A 12,146-nucleotide genomic window follows, 5' to 3' on the forward strand; every position below is an offset into this window, starting at 1 on the left:
ATTGGAAAAAAATTACTGTACCACTCAGGTGACAACTAATTTTTACGAAGAAAAAGCAGTCTACAAGCATTTTAATTAGGTATAAGTATGAAATTGTCTTGTCTTTCCAAAATACAAATGAATAAAAAGTCGTGAATTAAAAGTCTTTAAAGTTATCTTCTAAATCAGCATTTTAAAATTATCTTTAAGATTAATTCCTACTTAGCTAATTTGATCGAATCATAGAAGGAAGATAAACATAAATTCCAGAGTTATAAACATAGTGCTCTTCTTCAATGATAGTTTCAAAGCTAATAAGATATCCCAATTTCTATTTTTATTATGGACTCAAAGTAAATCTTGGTTTCTAAACATAAAATAGAAAGGTGGACTTTTCCTCAAACATGTTACATTAAAAGTTTGGATGTTGTTTCTTCTTCAACACACAAAATAATCTTGTATTATAGCTGTGTACTCTATGTCCTAATTACATGCAGTCCTGGAAATCAGCAATATAATAAATGAAACTCACATGTTCCATAAAAATGAAATGATTCGTTTATAAATATAACTGATAACGTAAAAGCAACTATAGTCACTTCATAAATCCAACTACTGTCCAGATAAGCCTTATAACTGTATCTCATGGTATAAAACTGCAAAAGCAAATGTTCATTTGAGCTTTTACAACAGGAAAACGCTTAATCCTGTCTTCTGATATCTTATTTGTCTTCCTACCCAGATTTCTGAACTTACCTAAAATGTAAAATAAAATACAATTTTTGAAGAAAAGGCGCTGTGTTCTGGGGGAGATATAATGGGCTATGACATTAAACACTATCGTCAGCATCAGCCCATATGCAAAAACACTAAAGAGCCAGAGCGTCCAAACCGCTGAGACAATTATTTAAATTGCAAGGTCCAGACTGAATTATCACATATACAGAAACATACTTTTTAAAGAATCAGGAATAAAAAAACAAAAACAAAAAACAAAACTAAGAAGACCTTAAAATCTTTCCAAAGCGCTAGATAATTCGAAGGTAAACCCGAGCACTTTCTTTTGTACTTTTAAATAAAAATATTTCAGTAAACTCTCAAGAATACATAATACAAAACGATGAATCTTGAAAACATGCAAATAGGTCTAACAGCCACCGAGCACAGGATGATGTCTTTCTAAAGCGGCCTTAATTTCCTTAAGGGAAGATGGATTGGACATTTCTGGTTGGTCGTGGGAAAAAAAAAAAAACCCACAAGAAGCTACGCTTTATCTTCATTAGAAATGGTAAAGGGCAAAAGGATCAAAACATTATGAGAGAAGAGAGGGGGAGAAGTGGGGGAAGGAGGGCAGAGGGAATCCAGTTTCAAACCAGGCCAGTGGGGGCTGCAGAGAAGAGACCAGAGAAAAATGGGCTTCGGCTCCAAACTGTGACAAGCGCTAGGCTTCACAAAAGACCAATACAACACCCGGGCATACACAAACACACCCCACAAGGTCTTCTCCAGGAGGGCCACGGGGTTCGGTGGCGGCGCCAGACCCGGCACTCGCCAGAGAGACACCATGTGCAGCAATTATGCAATTAGGGAAAATAGCAAAAGATCAAGCCGGGCACTTTCCACCGTGACATTTATCCAGTACTTTTGCAAAGACTTAGTTCCAGGATGCGGCTGGGAAAGCTAAAGGGCTGGAAGGGTGGCGAAGGATGGGGAACTGAGAACGGAAGGGGGTAGAAGATGGACAGGCAGGGACGAGGCGAGCGGGGGTGGGGGGGAGATAGGAAGGAGGGGGAGGGGTGGAAAGGGCGAGAAACAGGGGCAGGAGGCTCGCGGGAGGGGGCGCCGGGAATGGGGCACGCTGGGGAGCAGAGAAGGAGAGAACTAGGGCGCAATTGGTGTAAGGAGAGACCTGCGACGTGGAGAGGAGGTTGGGGGGGGGACGCCCACTAGAGGGGGGACGCCAGCTAGAGGGAGGACGCCGGGGACTGGAGTGGGGGAGCACCGGCGAGGCCCGAGCGAATACCTGAGGGAGGGGCGTCTGCGCAGGTCACGGGCTAGAGCCCAAGCGCTGCGAAAGAGGGCTGCGGAGGCGGGGGGCGGAGGGGGGGCGCTGGGAGGGCCGAGGACTGGGTGTCCCCGCAGACGGTCTTGTCACCGAAAGCCGGACCCGCGCACCACGCACCCGGCAGCCCGGCCACGCCTGTCCCCGCCGCGCTCGCGCCCGCCCGGACTCACCCTCAGCGCCGCCGCCGCTGCCCGCGGCCGTTCCAGCTCCGGCTCCCGAGGCTGCTGCCCGCGGCTGCTGCTGCGGCCGCCCCTGACTCCTGGAAAGTGAAGCCACCGCCTCCGCGAGACGCTGCCTCCGCCCGGCCGTCCGCGCGCGCGCCCGCGAGTGCGTGTGCCCGTGTGCCCGCCCGGGAGAGACCGCGAGAGCGCGAGCCCCACGTCGGCCGTGCCGCGCCGCGCGCCTCCCGGCACCCCAAGCCCGCTCCGCCCCGCCTCCTACCGGCGCGTGGCCGCGAGGGGGCGGTGGCGGGCGCGCGCACGGGCTAACTGCCCGGCCGGCCTGGCGAGGGGGCGGGGAGGCGGCACGGAAAAGTAAAGTGACAGCCGAGTCCCGCGAGTGAGCCGTGGCGGGGGTGGGCGAGGGCTGTCCCACGGAAAAGGAAAGGCAGGGACCAGGAGAGGAGAGGGAAACAGAGGCTAACGAGGCGACTTGAGGGGAAGGGACGCGGGGACCTTGACGGGCACGCGCATTAAAGGGCAATGCTGGCTGGGGGGGGGGGGGTGGGGAAGGGGAATTGCCCTAAGACCAAGCTGGGTGCGGCGTTTTACCCCCAGGCACTGCAGCCGTGGGCTTCACACTTGCCTCACAGTGTTCGCAAAGTAACTACAGGGACTGACCCTGTTGACATATTAACCAAAAACTCAGACGCTTGGTTCCCACATGCACCCAAGATGAGAAAACTTCGCACTAGCCTGGCAAGTTCGCGAAGGCTAACCCAGACTCTCTACCCTACACTGCAACAGTAAAATCCTTCTGCCTTTTGGGTTGTCCTGGCCTAGAATGTACACGGTAGCTAAGAGCTCCAAGCCATTTTAACCCTGGGATATTCGGGAGAGAGGAGAGAGGAGGATATTTGGGAGAGAGGTGAAAGAGGGAGTGGGAGCTGCCTTAATGCCCAGTTAAAGGCAATGGGAACAGTAGCAGTGCTGTGGGTGACCTGAGGGAACGTCATGTTCCCCTATAATCTTCACCCCAAATAACCATAAAAAAAAAAAAAGAACCCACGCCTGTCATGCAAACTCAGCTTCCACAAAATTTCTGCCACCTCCAACCCTAGCTCCTTTTGCCAAATGATTGCTATTGCTGCTCCTAGACCTCTCCTATATAGGACCTGTCGCTATATATGTGACATACTCTGGAGCTGGCATCGTATGTGGGGAAAGTGGCTGCAGATAGCCTTCATAGAGTCCAGCTCAACTCAAACAGCCTAAAGAAATCAGTGCAATAAGACCCCTGAGGACAGGAGCAAGTCCAGATCCATACATGTGTCTCGAACTGAAAATCCTTTCATCAAATGCTTTCTTCAAAAACTATTACTTCATCGCATCCCTGAAAACTGGCAAAAGCAGGTATTGGCTTCCGACCTCCATAAATCACTACTGAGTAAAAAGTGGGTGTGCTCTTGTGTATTTCTTCTATGCATCACTCAAGGGTATCAACAGGCCCTGTTGCCCTTAGACTCTAAAATATGTATTGGAAGACTACCAATTAGCATATTCTGAGATTCTTATCAATTATATAGCCATATATACCTCTCACATGGTGCAATATATTAGCAGAAAGAGATGACATAATGCACAAAATTTGCTTTTTAATATTAGAATATGACCAAAATAGAACATTTGATAGATTGTCTTGAATGTGTGAAAAATTTATTTTACATCGTTAAATATGTGTATTTTAATATTTTCATTTGACTGACTGTGTATTAGTGCATTTTGTAATGGTTTGGTGAAGATAGATGATGGAATCCCCGTTTTCTAGGTCTCTATGCTTTTCTCCAAACAGAGAACTCTTAAATGTACTCAGGTGGATATCCTGTTGGGTTTTGTTTGTTTCTAATGAATATTTTATAACAAAGCACTCTTCTGTTACAGCAAATAACAATACTGCATTTATCTGCAGTTGTTTTCACTGTTGTATAGTATTTACTGAACTTAGGAAGTTAAGGATATAATACAAATCAGAATTGTCCTTTTCATTAAGTCAGGGAATGCCTGTTGAGTAATAGGCACTGTATAGTTGGTTGGGATAATGACATTGAATAAAAGAGAAAAATCCCTGTCCTCACAAAACTTCCCTATTTTTGACCTTTCTCTTTGTTTTAAGAGCTACATCCAATTCATCTGCAAATTCTGTTGACTCTGCCTTAAATTTTTGAATACACCCTGAAAAGTATCCACTTCTTCCCACCTCCCTCCCCACAGCTAATACCCTAACCCAAGCTACCATCGTCTCTCAACAAGAGACTCCTACCTGACTACCTACTATCCCTCCATTCCCCCCACCCTCCATCCCAACGTACAATAGTCTAAGTTGTCCTTTAAAATCTAGGTCTCTCATCTTCTCAAAACCTCCAATGGCTTTCCATCCTAGAGCAACAGACAATTTCTTACAATGACTGCATGGCCCTACATGATCTGCCCACTACCCTCAACTAGGACCCCTCTGACCTCACATTGTACAACTTCACCCTATCCTCCTCTCCCTCCAGCCAGAATGGGACACACCAAACATTACTCAGCCTCAACGCTTCTGACTTAACAATCTCCTGTCTCTAGAACCTTTTTCCCTTCACCTCTCCCCACCTCCAGCACTTCCTATAACCCCTACTATGCTTTCTTTTTTGCATGATCATCATAATAAATTCTAAAATAGTATATTTTTACTTATTTGTTTATTTTAGTCTTCTATTTCTCCCCTGCTCCTCCCTCCCTCCCTCCTCCACATATAAGTACCTTGGGAACAAGGATTTTGTTGTCTGAGGTTCATTGCTATATATATATTCAATAAATATTGGTGCAGTGAATGAACTTGACCTCTGTTGATTACACAATAGACATTGTTTTAATTTCTCCAATAATAATAATTAGCGCTTAGTGTGTTCTCAATTTATACCAGGCAAAGTTCAAGTACTTTATATATACTAGCTCACAAACACCCCAGAAGTTTGGTTTCATTCAGTCAACTCCAATGTACAGATGAGAACATTGAAGCTCAGAGAGATTAAGTCACTTGCCCACTGTCACATAGGTAGTGAGTAGCAGAGCTGGAATTTGAAATCAGCAGTTTGGCTCCGGAGTCTGTGAAATTCAGAACACATTAACACGAGTCCCGTGTTACTAACAGATTTCACTTGATTTTTCTCAAGTCCTCTCCCCTAAGACTCAAATTCCGTCTCCAAAACAAATAGCTTACCTGCCTTGTATTTCCTGCTCTGGTCCATCAATCCATCATCATGAACTCACTCCTTTCCTACACTTATTTCTAGACTTCAATATATTGCCTACATTTTACCCCTAGCATTGGCAAACAGGAATATTTTTTGTAGGGCTCATCTGATAACTTTTGTTACTGCCAACTTCATGAGTAGGTAGAGTCACAATTAGTCTTCTAGCGTGACTGGGGTGTGCCAGAAAAGACCTCTCTGAGGGTAACTGGACTGGATTTCAGCAAAAAATGCGTCATACTGGTAGAGCCAGCCCTTGTTTAGGCTGTTTCCACTCCTATTAGACACCCAGTGGTCAAGGACTGTGAAATATTTGGATTGTGCTCCCTGAAGGAAATATCATTATTAGCTTAAGTTTACCAAAGATTAGGACCCTGTGAAAATGGGATGAAAGACAATAATCTTTTGCTTGAAAGGGGCTGTAGGGCACTCTGTGGTCACTCTGAATGTCTTGGAAATCCAGAAGAAAAACACGGATGTGGGAAAATCAAAGCCCTGTTAGGCTGAGACCCTAGGACCCCATTACTCAGTACATTATCAATACAGACGCATGTTACAGGTGTTTTAAAAATGTTTGATGCAACAGAGGGTTACCAGAGGAGAGGTAGGTGAGGGGGTAGGTAAAAAAGATGATGGGTATTAAGAGCACACTCACCATGATGAGCACCGAGTAATGTATAGAATTGTTGAATCACTATATTATACCCCTGAAACTGATATAGTATTGTATGTTAACTATACTGGAATTAAAATTTTAAACTTAATAAAAAAATGTTTGTTGAATGAATAAATAAGTGAATTCCTAACAGGTAATGGAAGAGTGCTGAGGACAAATACCCCTGATTTTGCCACCTGGTGAGGGACTGCCACCTGGGCTGCTATGTGTGGTTACATATGGTGCACACTGCAAAACATTAGTGGACACCATTCCCATAAGTTAAGATGCAGACACAGATGTCTGGCTCTTCCTCCCACCCCTGGCCCCTGCCTAAGTATGGGAGGCAGTCTCTAAGATGGCCCTAATGACCCTTGCCTCAGGTATTCACATCCTAGGGTAGTGCCCTCCCACATCATGTTAGGGCTGGCTAATAAATGATAAGTGATAGTACCTCACTTCCGAGATTAGTATATAAAAGATAGTAGGACTTCCATCTCGGTGGCTTGCTGGTTCTCTCACTCTCATCATTCACACTGAGGGAAGCTAGCTGACGTATTGGAAGCAACCCTACAGAGAGGCCGATGGACTAGAAGTTGACATCTCCCACTGACACCCACGTGAGCAAACTCTGAAGGAGATCCACCTTAGTCAAGCCTTCAGATGCTGCAAACTTGCTCAACAAGGTTGCAGTGCAACCTCATAAAAACCCTGAGACAGAAACATCCAGCTAAGCCACTCTTGAACCTTGAGACAATAATGTTTGTTGTTTTCAGCCACTAACTTTTGAGGGTAACTTCTCAGGGAGCAATAGGTAACTAACACACATGCTCTCTGCTCTCTGATGATGATGTTCCCGCAAGTCCCCTACATATCAAAGATGCTACTGCTGCGGTAGTTTCTGTGGGGCCAGGAGTCCCACTCGCTGCTGAAATGGGCTGTTGCCTCCAACTTCCCCAGAAATACAGAGGAGCTTGAATAGGTGCTGAGATATTATCTGGCTAAAGGGTCTCGAGTGAGCATGGGCCAGGAATGGAAAAAAGGAAAGGTGGTTCAGAGGAGCCATCTTTAGATACCATAAGATAGGGAGAATCTGCTCTGGAAAAGACTATCATCAGAACAAAGGAAAGAATGATGATATGTAAGAGTCAGAGATTCGTTGAGCAATGAGATTATAGATAAGGTTTTCTTTGTTAAAGTTATTATACTGTTATTAGTGCAATAAGTAAAAAACATTTCAACTTAGCAAAACCTCTGAAGCAGACAAAGACAGAAGGAAAGCCTTGCTCTGATTTTGCCCATCTTAATGCAGTACAGGGATCCTCTGGAAGTGGGCTGTCCGGATTTACGATCCTGGCTCTACTTCTCCCACGCTGTGATGATGGACAAGGTACTTATCGTCTCACTAGCTCAGATTCCTTGTCTACTAGTGGGGCTTATTTTAACAGCTGATACTTACATAGGGTAAGAGGGAAGATTAAATGAGTTAATACATATAAGCAACTTAAATAGAGCTTGAAACAAAACAACTGTCACGCAGGTATGAGCTACGAGTCTTCCTAGTGCTTTGCTAAGTAGCAGGTCACATCACCCTCAAGTCTGATGCTATTATCTCTCTGGACTTTGCCACTTTTCCTTGCAAACAGACTCGCAGTCTCGCAGTGTGTGTCCCTGCATCCTAGACTGTTTAGAAGTCTACGTCCCCTAGTTTGCTGTGAGCTACTCAAGGGCTCAAGAGACCATACTTAGGATGAAGAGTAGGCACCCCCTTCATGTTGTGAATACACCAACTTGTTCAAATGCCATTTCCCCAAATCCCATAACTTGGGGAAGTAGATGTAATCGTTCCATGTCATTCATTTTAACAGCCATTTCAAAGAATGCATAAGCTCTTCACTATTTCTGCTCAATTTAAATTCAGAAAGTATATTAATGAATATTTCCCAGAGCTTTATGAACCCTCTGGCCCTCTCTGCATGAAGAAACACTATGAAATCTCTTTATATATGGCCAAAGTGAAAGAAAGTATTTACTATCTTATTGCCTTTATCTTCCTCTACAGTCATCTTGGTATTTCCTTGTCTACTTGGAAATGTACAGTTTTTTAAGGACACTTTTATCAAGATGTAGTTCACAGGCCATACAATTCACCAACTTAAAATGCATAACGGTGGTTTTTAGTACATTCACATATTCGTGGGAGGGCACAATTTTTGTGAACGGAGAAGAATAAAGATTCTTGTGCTCCTTTCACTTGTGTCTATTCTGTTATATTTTTTCTGTTGACCAGGACTTACTCTAAGTACCCTATCGATGAACAATTTCCTTGGGTTCTCTGGGATTCCCATTCAAACCAAGGGCAAATGAAAAGGCAGTATCATGAGAGAAGCCAAGTGTCAGGGCCCCCAGTCAGTGATTTATCTTACTGGTAGAGGTGGTTTTCGTGCAGTGTCTTGGAACACTGGCATCCCTCCTGTAATCAGCTGAGTCTTCCAGAAAGCAGACACCAAGATGTAGTTACGAGTGGAAGAGATTTAACTATTTATCTATGAAAAAAAAAATAGAGGAAAGTAGCAGGAGTAGACAGTGACATCCTTCAGGCTACTATGCAGGTTGGACAACGGTGAAAGGAGGGAGGAAGGAGGAAGGGTTGGGTGGCAAGAGTCTAGGCTGCAGTGCAGCTCTGAGGAAGGCCTGTCCAGCCTAACCAAAGCCCCAGAACAGACATTGCCCGCAAAGCACTTCCACACCGGGCAGAAATGGCCAGATCCTAACGCTTCCATCATGCGTACTCATTTGCTAAGACTGCCCGGGAAGAGCGTGTCCCCGACTCAAAATGTAAGATGGGTCCTGAAGGCACTTATGGCTGGAAGCTATCAGCTAACTAATCCCCTTGCATCTGATAGGCGAGTTCTTTCCTGAAGAGTGATGCAAGTTATTCACCTCCATAGCTGCGCGCTCGCCTGGCCTCTTTGTCAGCCGAACTCCACATTCGCGAAGATAGTTTGACACTAGATTTCTGTTTGTCCACCTGCCTTGGACTTGCTAACTCGAGTGACTTCCTTTACTCATGCTGTTGCTCACTGTCTCCACTTTGACCCAGGTTATAAGCTTTGGGCTTTCGATCATAGCTGACACACTGCCCCTGCTTGTTCCATTTGCATTTGCTTAATAGTTTATATATGTAATCTCATGCTATGCTCAACTTATACTAGATTGGCCTCAGGAATCAAAACAAATGCCTGAGTCCTTTGGAGATTTACGGATAGAGTGAACTGAGTATTAACTTTCTTACTGATTCCCGTCATTCCTCCCTCTCTCTTTGAAAGGTAAGAGAAAGAGCCCCCACTGCAGGAGGTTCTGAAGAATACATAAGAATTCAAAGAGTTGGCTGTCTCTGCCCACCCCCCAACTTCTTCCAAAACTGCATCCCTAGGGACTTATGCACCTCTGAGGAAGGTTCAGATGGAAGAGCTAAATACAGTTATCTCTCTACTCGTTCAGAGGAAGGGGCAAACATATGCTTTCTCCCCCATTTACCCTCAGCCTAACTTTGCCAAGAACATGCACAGCAAGTTGCTTCTTAACTCGTGAGTTGGAGAATATCGACTGATACACATGCTGTGTGTGTAAATATCTTTACATAGTGTATACATAATTTATTCTGAATTTGACTCTCAAAATGCATAATTAGCATTGAATGAGTAATAAAAATTGTTTTGCAAATACTACCGGAAAGCTGCTGGATATTTGTTCCTGATATATAGGCTAGGTTTTCATCAGTGAAATCTTGTGGAGGATGACCAATTACATTGTTAGCACTAAATTACATGAGTACTTCTTTCAGTCATGCTATTTAGTAGTATAAACAACATTTTGAGATTTTTTTTAAAAAAAAAAATTTTTTTTTTCAACGTTTATTTATTTTTGGGACAGAGAGAGACAGAGCATGAACGGGGGAGGGGCAGAGAGAGAGGGAGACACAGAATCCGAAACAGGCTCCAGGCTCTGAGCCATCAGCCCAGAGCCTGACGCGGGGCTCGAACTCACGGACTGCGAGATCGTGACCTGGCTGAAGTCGGACGTTTAACCGACTGCGCCACCCAGGCGCCCCAGAGATTTTTTTTAAATTCACGTAAAAATTATAATTAAGCCATCCACACCGCGTTGTTCTTTACCCTTCCCTCCTCTGAAGTATTTTTTCATTTGTTATCTTTACTTTCCTAATTTTTTGCTCTCACTCCTCACTCATGGAATCATGTAGGATGGGGAGCAGATACAGAAAGGGAAGAAGACAAGGCCACAGCTTTGTCTAATCTGGGATTCAGAATGTCAGGTATGCCCTTAGGGAGGAGCAGGGATATTTCAGTGAGGGGCCAAGGAGTGTCCTGTGAAGAATGGACCTTAAAGAAAAAAGAAGAATGGAGACCTAGAAGAATATGTACTTAAGGACAATGAGCACATCACTCTGGATAAAGGTGGTTGTAAGCAAGACATAAAATCTGTTGCTCCCTGATTATTCCAACTCAAGCCCCTGTAGGCTGCTGTTAAGTCCAAGGGGGGAAACGTCCATGACTTAGAACTAACAGCTATTTGCCCATAAAATATATTTGACATCATAGGGTTCCGGATTGACAGCAATTGTACAGTGTATCACAAAAGGGGGAAGAAGTCAGCCATTGCCATGCGGAGGGAGTTGACAGTTCAGTGGCAGTGGAAGTGGGTGGGAGTCAGCAGCATAGTGGCTTTGGCACAGAGGCACAACTCTGGCCCTGGGAGGCATTGGCGGGAAAGAAGGGCCTGTGTTATAAGCACATGTGGGAGCACATCCGATGACTCCCAGAGATGACAGCACAGGGGGCTCTGAAGCAGTTCAAAGCTCTTAGCAATTGTGTAAAGGATTTTGTAGGATGTTGAATTCCAACCACGATCTGATTTAGAATTCTTTCAAAATAATGTTTGTGAAGATCTCCAGTGATTGGACCTCTTAGCTCCCCCAACAGATGATTCCATCTTTGGACAGTTTTGACCTTCTTCACCACTAAATTGCCTCTTGATCCTTTTCTCATTACGCTGTGGGCAACACAATAATGCTCACAGCTCTTCTGCAAGAAAGTTTTTTCATTATTTAAAAATGTCTACCATGCCCTGTGAGTTGTCTCCTCCCCTAAAGTAAGCATCCCTTTTTTCTTCATTTGTCTCTCATCTGACACAGCTTTTTGTTCCCTCACCATTTAAATCACTCTCTTCCCAATGCACTTGAATTTGTCCATGTTTCTGTTAAAATGTAGTGCCAGGAACTGAACACAATATTGTAGGAGGAGTCAGCTCAGCTGAAAGCAGAAGGAAACTGTTTGTCACCTGCTGTCTCCATCTCAGGAATCTCTGATTATGAACTCAAATGTAATTTAAATTCCCATACTACATGGGGATATTGCTTTTCAACTAAATATTAGATTAAGGTCAAAAGAATAAAAAAAACTTTTTTTTCAGGAGACTCATGGTTTAGGAAATAATCCGGGCATGTCTATTCAGTACATTCTAAATCTTTATCCCTCAAATGATCATACACCCACCACGCCTCAGGCCTCTAGAAAATAAGGTTGTTAGCATTAAAGAATAGTCACAAATTTGACCTCATCCAGAAACTCTTAGTTTTTTTTTAGAAATGTGGGGTTTTTGGGGGGCAGTAGGGGAACAAAGGTATTAATGGCAAGTCAGAATTACATACTCTTATCCCAAGAATAGGTGGACTTATCCCCCACAGAAGAAGTCAGGTAGGCTCTTAATTTGCTTTTGAAATTATATTATGCTTTCATTGTGGTAGTAAAATCCATAAATTGATTTATTTCTTTTTTTAATATTTATTTATTTATTTTGAGACAGAGAGAGAATATGCACATGAGATGGAGAAGGGCAGAGAGAGAGGAAGAGAGAGAATCCCAAGCAGGCTCCATGCTGTCAGTGCAGAGCCGCATGCAGGGTTCGATGTCATG

At 44.1% G+C, this 12,146-nt stretch overlaps 1 protein-coding gene across 1 annotated transcript in view; it reads right to left on the reverse strand.

The window, feature by feature from the left end:
* UBE2E2 (ubiquitin conjugating enzyme E2 E2) overlaps positions 1-2,319 on the reverse strand; it is a 377,139-nt gene extending 374,820 nt beyond the window's left edge. Inside the window, exon 1 of the mRNA XM_047098927.1 lies at positions 2,215-2,319. The gene's annotated coding sequence lies outside the window, so the exon portion shown is untranslated. The remainder of the gene's footprint in view (positions 1-2,214) is intronic.
* Positions 2,320-12,146: the final 9,827 nt, after the last annotated feature.

Source organism: Lynx rufus, unplaced genomic scaffold (assembly GCF_022079265.1).
Source record: "Lynx rufus isolate CCGP_SWC_20201006 ecotype Redwood Valley unplaced genomic scaffold, mLynRuf1.p SCAF_5, whole genome shotgun sequence".
In the NCBI taxonomy this organism is placed as follows: domain Eukaryota; kingdom Metazoa; phylum Chordata; class Mammalia; order Carnivora; family Felidae; genus Lynx; species Lynx rufus.